This window comes from Nerophis lumbriciformis, linkage group LG17, assembly GCF_033978685.3.
Source record: "Nerophis lumbriciformis linkage group LG17, RoL_Nlum_v2.1, whole genome shotgun sequence".
NCBI lineage: Eukaryota > Metazoa > Chordata > Actinopteri > Syngnathiformes > Syngnathidae > Nerophis > Nerophis lumbriciformis.
The window spans coordinates 23,640,001-23,648,347 of record NC_084564.2 but is presented as its reverse complement, the minus strand read 5'-3'; the positions used below and the strand labels follow the sequence as shown (position 1 = coordinate 23,648,347).

The window sequence follows — 8,347 nt, the reverse complement described above, 5'->3', positions numbered from 1 at the left end:
AGAGAGAGATGCAGCACCACAAAGGTCATGGACATGGATTTCCTTTGCTTTGACTCAATGAAAAGGTCAGATGAGGGCACCATGAAATGGCAGCGAGGCCTTCACGGGGACCACGGGGCCCGCGCATCACCCTCAACTGGCAGAGAACGAGACCCTCGGGAGGCAAGAAGGTCTCGTGGGCCTCGGCGGGCGTGGTTTGCTTGGTAATGACAAAGTATGGGAAAGTTACTAGCAGTAAATACACTATATTTACTTTAATGTGGCTGTAACGTTACATTACAAATTGTAAAATATTACACATATTGTGGTATTAAATGTATGCTATTACATCCCTGTACATTGTGGTATTACATTACAAAAATGATGATGTTACATACCTCATGGTACTACAAAAAATATATATTCATAAATTGTAATTAGGGATGTCCGATAATGGCTTTTTGCCGATATCCGATATTCCGATATTGTCCAACTCTTTAATTACCGATACCGATATCAACCGTATATATACAGTCGTGGAATTAACACATTATTATGCCTAATTTGGACAACCAGGTATGGTGAAATAAGGTCATTTTGAAAAAAATGAATAAAATAAAATAAGATAAATAAATTAAAAACATTTTCTTGAATAAAAAAGATAGTAAAACAGTATAAAAACAGTTACATAGAAACTAGTAATTAATGAAAATTAGTAAAATTAACTGTTAAAGGTTAGTACTATTAGTGGACCAGCAGCACGCACAATCATGTGTGCTTACGGACTGTATCCCTTGCAGACTGTATTGATATATATTGATATATAATGTAGGAACCAGAATATTAATAACAGAAAGAAACAACCCTTTTGTGTGAATGAGTGTAAATGGGGGAGGGAGGTTGTTTGGGTTGGTGCACTAATTGTAAGTGTATCTTGTGTTTTTTATGTTGATTTAATAAAATTAAAAAAATTAAAAAATAAATAAAAAACGATACCGATAATTAAAAAAACGATACCGATAATTTCCGATATTACATTTTAACGCATTTATCGGCCGATATTATCGGACATCTCTAATTGTAATATTATATAACAACATGTGTGATATTACATACCTTTTGGTATCATATTACAGAAGTGATTCTCAAACTGTGGTAAATCTAGCTTCATCTGGGCGGTATAGCTCGGTTGGTAGAGTGGCCGTACCAGCAACTTGAGGGTTACAGGTTCGATCCCCGCTTCCGCCATCCTCGTCACTGCTGTTGTGTCCTTGGGCAAGACACTTTACCCACCTGCTCCCAGTGCCACCCACACTGGTTTAAATGTAACTTAGATATTGGGTTTCACTAAGTAAAAGCGCTTTGAGTCACTAGAGAAAAAGCGCTATATAAATATAATTCAATTCAATTAAAAAAATTCAATCGAGAGCAGTGGTTCTTAACCTGGGTTCGATCGAACGCTAGGGGTTCGGTGAGTCCGCCTCATGGGTTCGGCGGAACCTCCGACGCAGCGATCAAGATACACCAGACTCATGAATTGATTAACGTGGACCCCGACTTAATTAAACAAGTTGAAAAACTTATTAGGGTGTTACCAGTTAGTGGTCAATTGTACGGAATATGTACTGTACTGTGCAATCTACTAATAAAAGTTTCATTCAATCAATCAATCAATCGTGTAGATAAAAACTTCTCCCTATCGGCGTATCTGTACTGTAAAGTTAACATTTGAATGACAATAAAAAGGAAGTCTAAGTTAAGTATTATGGATACCCCCAAACAATGTTCCCTCTAATTTTCCATCTGATTTGCAGGTGTGTAATTTGTTGTGAGTTCATGCACTGTGTTGGTTTTGTTCTTTGAACAAGGTGATGTTCATGCACGGTTCATTTTGTGCACCAGTAAAAAAAACATATAACTTTGTCTTCAATTTGAAAAAAAAATTAATAAAAAAACATTTAATTTTTCACTAAAGAAGGGTTCGGTGAATGTGCATATGAATCTGGTGGGGTTCGGTACCTCCAACAAGGTTAAGAACCACTGATCTAGAGGTACACCAAAGAATCACTTAATAAAATATTGAAACACAGTGTTACTGTTCAAACTGTGTGTAATGTTACTGTGGCCAAAACTATTAAATATTAAACAAAACCTCTGCCTTGTGTTGATTAAATAGTTAAGCCTATTATGGTACTGTGTTTTCATGTTGGTCATTATGGTGGTACTTGGAGAGCTTCGTTTTTTTCTGAAGTGGTATTTGGTTTAAAAAAAAAAAAAAAAAAAAAAAGGTTGGAGAACCACTGCGATACAGAATGTATATTTTATACATTGTGGTATAACATTACAAAATGTATGATATTTCATACCTTGTGGTACTGTATTACATTACAGAATGTATATTTCATAGCTTGAAATATACATTCTGTTGAAAGACCCAAGACCCCCTGTGACACATGGGTTATATCACTCACAATGTGTGCAGGGGCACCAGAAACTGTTTTTCCGGAACCACCAGTGACTCCCAGGAACAGTCTGGTTCACCACCAAGTACAGATTGGTGACAGCTGGAGAGACAGTGCACAGCCTGGAAAGACGCACTGGGCACTGAGGAGGAGCATCCCGAGCTGCATATTTTGAAAGGAACAACCCACAACATCCACGAATCAAACTACAGAAGATAGATTATACCCCCAAAGGATTTCCGAGAAGGGGGGCAGAAGAGAATCCCGCAGGACAGACCAAAGGATGACGACAAATGGCAATGGAAACCCGATGACGACTATAGAACGCATATGTGGCAATATATGCAAGAAACAACATGGCCTGCGGATCCACCAGGCCAAGATGAAGTGTATGTAGAAGGTGGTCGAGTCACAGCGCACAGGAACTACGCTTGGTGAGGCGTGGGAGGAGCTTGGCCCACAGTCACCCCATAGTGTCTGTAGCTTCCAGGTGGTTCCAGCAGCTGATGCACACAGTACATAAGAACATGTCGGGTTAAGTGGCCCCAGGGGGAAGGAGTGGCTTCATTTTGATAGAGACACTGACATCATTTTGGAGACAACTGGCAGAGGAGGAGCTGAACGCCTCGAGACGATGACCACGATCATCACCATCCTAGCTGCAGAGAGGTTCGGGCGGGAGGAAAAGCGAGCAGTGAAGCCTCCTTACTCCTTGAAGCAGCAGTCCAAGGTTGCGAGTGAGCAGGAGATGGGACCACGAGAGATGATGATCTTGAGACGAGATGAGGAGCATAGGAGGAGGACGAAGGAGAGGTCTTGGAGGCTAGCTGCTTTCCTAGCGAACCCATTTGGGTTCACAAAACAGCTGCTAGGACAGAACCGCAGCCGAAGTCAACCACCACCTCAAGAAGACCTACAGCAATGAATACAGAGAGCAAGATCTGGGGCCCCTGCAGGCCTCTGATTAATCCACCTGCACCAGCCCTGTAGTTCAACAAGAAGGAGCCGTTTTGGAAGAACATTCAGGAGGTGGTTAAAAGGACAAGATCAAGCTCTGCTCTGGGGCCCAGTGGAGTACCTTATAAGGTGTACAAGAACTGTCTGAGGCTACTACACAGGCTCTGGAAGATCCCGAAGGTGATCTGGAGGACGGGCAAAGTAACAGACCAGTAGATACAGGCGGAGAATATGTGGATCCCAAAGGAGGTAAAGTCTAAGAACATCGATCAGTTCCAAAACCATCTCACTGTTGACTGTTTAAGGAAAGATCTTCTTCAGCCTCTTGCCAGGCGACTGACAGACTACGCCCCGAAGAACTCCTACATTGATACCTCGGTAAAGGAGGGATCCAAAAGGTATCCGGCAGCACAGGCGTGGTCACATAGCTTATCAGGGAAGCAAGGGAGAACGAGGGGGACCTGGCTGTACTGTGGCTAGACCTCCAAAACGCCTACAGATCAATACCCCACAAGCTGGTCAAAGAAGCTCTGAACCGGCATCACATCCCAAAGAAGTTCAGAGACCTCATCCTGGACTTCTATGCCAACTTCCGCCTGAGAGTCTCCTCGGCAACAACAACCCCCGAATGGCACAAGCCTGAAAAGAGGATCATCACCGTGTGTACGATCTTGGTCATTCTCTTTGCACTTGCCATGGACATGCCCGTGAAGTCTGCGGAAATTCAGTGTAGGAGGCCCCTCATCAAGTCTGCAGTTCGACAACTACCCATCCGAGCTTTCATAGACGAGCTGACAGTGACAACTACATCTGTCCCAGGCTGTAGGTGGATCCTGATCGGCCTCGAGGAGATGATTTTTCTGGGCTCGCAATAACCTCCTCTGGCTTGTTGGCTACGGCATGCGATTGGGAGATGGTAGTTGATCTGGGGAAGCAACTGAAGTTTCCTGAAGCGATCGCCAAGACAACATTAAGGCTAAACGTTGTTACCTCCGTATGCTCAAAGCTGTGCCTTGAGAGGACAGTATTGAGGAGGCCAACGAAAGGGATGCCAAAGATGTGAGCCAATCCCTCTGCAAGGCCTACAAAATACTGGACATCACAGGGACCAGCCAGCGAAGGGCCATGAAGTTGGCCACTGACGCGGCAGAAGTGGCGTGGAGGTGGCTGTGGATCAGGAGGGCATGTTGGGTGGCGCTACCTCGACACAAGCTGGGGCTTGATCAACATGGGTCGTCTGGGGGGGGGGGGGGGATTGTTGAAAGACCCAAAATCCCTTGGGATCCCAGGTTACATCACTGACTATGTGTCCAGGGGCACCAGATGGTATATCTAAAACTACATTACAGTCATATTATATTACAGAATGTCAATCAATCAATCAATCAATGTTTATTTATATAGCCCTAAATCACAAGTGTCTCAAAGGGCTGCACAAGCCACAACGACATCCTCGGTACAAAGCCCACATAAGGGCAAGGAAAAACTCACCCCAGTGGGACGTCGATGTGAATGACTATGAGAAACCTTGGAGAGGACCGCATACGTGGGTAACCCCCCCCCCCCCCCCCCCTCTAGGGGAGACCGAATGCAATGAATGTCGAGTGGGTCTGACATAATATTGTGAGAGTCTAGTCCATAGTGGATCCAACATAATAGTAAGAGTCCAGTCCATAGTGGGGCCAGCAGGACACCATCCCGAGCGGAGACGGGTCAGCAGCGCAGAGATGTTCCCAGCCGATGCACAGGCGAGCGGTCCACCCCGGGTCCCGACTCTGGACAGCAAGCACTTCATCCATGGCCACCGGACCTGTGCCCCCCGCCCTCCACAAGGAAGAGGGGAGCAGAGGAGAAAAGAAACGGCAGATCAACTGGTCTAAAGGGGGGTCTATTTAAAGGCTAGAGTATACAAATGAGTTTTAAGATGGGACTTAAATGAATGTATATTTCATATATTGTTGAATAACATTACAAAATGTAAAATAATACACACATTGTGGTATTACAGTAAAACATCAATCAATCAATCAATCAATCAATCAATCAATGTTTATTTATATAGCCCTAAATCACAAGTGTCTCAAAGGGCTGCACAAGCCACAACGACATCCTCGGTACAGAGCCCACATAAAACATGTCTGATCATTTTGATCTTGGATTGGTAATTAAGGTAAACGTTCTTCTTTTCGTGTTTCCTCTTTGGCTTATTGACTTTGAGTTGTAATTTTCATATTCCTATGAATTTAAACAAACTATATTTGCTAACTATTCATTTTATTTGCAGGTCAAATGCAGAGACTTTTTATTTTAATCCAGCAGATGCCCATTATGGAACACTAACACAGTATCAGTGCAATGTCAATACAGCTAGTGAGTGTGACATACACTCACTGAGGCCTCATTGACCAAGTACAGTCATCCAGCCTGTTGGGGACAAAGGCATAGATTACTCCAAGTCGGCTTTAGACCCAATTTCTTTGAATTTCGGCAATATTTAGATGATAAAAAGCTATTATTGACTTGATGTTGTTAGTAAAGTTCAAGACTAAGTTCACTGTTCACACTTTTTTTTTTACCTGATTATTATTTCGTACATTTTTTTCAGGAAATTGAGTCAATATTCCATTACGATTATTTCCACACAAATACCTAATGTTTTAAGTTTTAATGCTTTAATATAAACAGTGTGGTTTGAGGTCCACATTCCTGCTTTATTCTGGTCAAAAGCTTCATAAAAAAAGGACAGTAGAGTTTGATCCGTGTTTTTAATCTAGTACAAGTCAAAATAAAAACAAAATCACCAGCATGTTTGTACAAGATTTCATTTATTAACTATGATACAGATCACATAAGGCCTTGCTGTATACACCATTCCCAATGAGACAAATGACCATACTCAGCATTGACATTGTTATCTTTTGACTTAACAGTACTTCATTACTTTTTAATTTTTTTTTATTACGATCCCCTCCCCGCAAACATTCTCTTAAATAGTCCAAAGTGGTGAAGCCCTCCTTTCTTCCCTGCTGGGGAAGAATTCATGCATTATACTGAGCATCTCTCACAAAAAAAAAAAAACACCCATTTTTGTTTCAATTATTAACACAAAAATAACTTTTGTTTTCGATCACCACCGACTAAAAGGGGCCCACCCCCAATAAACCATTAAAGAACCATTCTTATATATGTAGGTTTTTTTTTCTTCCCATTTTTATTTAACAGACATCTGTCACCGCCTGTTTGAAAAAAAAAATGCAGTCCTTTTTCTTCTTCCAATATTAAATTTTGCAGTGTCACCTTTTTTGCCCAGTCTTTGGCTGCCTCCCAGTCAGTATCAACACACATGAACACACACTGGTCCACACACACACACACACACGTACCAGTGGTCACTAATCATCCCATTCGCCTCCATCTTCGCCTCTTAATAACGCGGATGAGCAAACTGGCTTAGTGAGCGCGAGGAGAAGCGCATTCCTCGCCGTCACGTTTGTTTGGATCACGATGCTGCTGTCAGTCCGACATACACACTCTTCATTGCAACACACACACACACACACACTTAGGTAGTGTAGAAGCTCCTGTGAGTTTGGTCATTGTTTAAAAGGCTCTAGGGCCGTGGAGGGGCAGCTAATGGAGATGCGGTAGAGCAGGTGACCTTGGCGAGCATCTGCTTAACTCTCTCAAGCACAAAAAAAATGTCGTTTGGACGAAGGCTCGATTCACCTCTAAGCCCGTCTCACTGGTTTCCACGGTAACAGCAGGATGAACCCCGGGAATTTGAGATGCTCCATTCCGGTCAGGCAGACACATGAATGGACTGTCTGTTCCCGTCTCCCCACCCCTAAAAAAACCAACAAAACAAAAAAAAACCTCAAATGGGAGATGACAGCAGAGTGTAGTGGCAGAGCAGCGCCACAAGGGGCAGTGTGGCATAGTGGTCTTGGGAATACGAGCGTGTTTGTTATTCTCGCTGACAAATAACACTTTTCTATGCAGGCTATGGAGGGTATTAGGGCCACACTCAAAAGAATCCACTCATGGAATTATTAGGAGAAAAAATTACATTTAATAAATACAAATATTGTAATGTTTTGAAGTAGTTACAAATTTATAGAACGATAAACAAAGTCAACATTTTTAAGTGGTAATATTACAGGGAAATAAATCCACTTTTTGTCATATCAATGAATCTTGCGTAAATTTCAAAAGAAAAAAGTTAGTAATATACACAAAATAAATCGAAATTTTTCACAAAAAAAGTTTGCTAAATAAAGTGTTATTAGTATTGGAAGAAGGGACAAAATATTTAATTTAATGGGAATAAAAGGTTGTTTTTACTAAATGAAGTTGGAAATGATTTTCTGAGAATAAAAATGAAAAAAGAACTGTAATATTACCACTTTATTTGTGTAAATGTATGGCTTGCCCTATTTTACTGCAAAAAGTTGCTTTTATAGAAGTGTAGGAAGGGGAATAACATACCACATGAAGTCATTATATTATGAGTGTTGGAAAAAAGCATCAATTTGAAAGAAAGAATATGTAATAAGAGTAAAATCATAATTTTAGGGGGGGGGGGGGTGTCATTGTAAAGAAATTAATCTTGTTTCTCATGATTTTATGAATTTTCCTGTTATATATATTTTGCATAATGTAACAACAGTAGTAATTATACCAAAGTTGTAAGACTACCAGGAAAAAAACAACTGTAATATTACCACTTTATTTGTGTAAATACAGTTTGCCCTGTCTTATTTCAAAAAGTTGCTCTTTTAAGTGTGGAAAGAGAGGAAAAAAGCCTTCAAAATTTTAAAAAAAAAAAAATTAGGTCATAATACCACAAAATATAGGGGGGAAAAACACAAAAGTAATGTCATAATTTTAGTGGGATAAATGTGTAATTGTAAAGGAATAAAACTTGTTTTCATTAAATTGCTCATCCTTTT

At 41.1% G+C, this 8,347-nt stretch overlaps 1 protein-coding gene across 1 annotated transcript in view; it reads right to left on the bottom strand.

Moving 5' to 3' along the window:
- Positions 1 to 6,206: 6,206 nt before the first annotated feature.
- The window catches only part of arhgap35a (Rho GTPase activating protein 35a), a 118,351-nt gene continuing 116,210 nt past the window's right edge, over positions 6,207 to 8,347 (bottom strand). Inside the window, exon 8 of the mRNA XM_061972918.1 lies at positions 6,207 to 8,347. This exon is cut by the window's right edge and continues 1,564 nt beyond it. The gene's annotated coding sequence lies outside the window, so the exon portion shown is untranslated.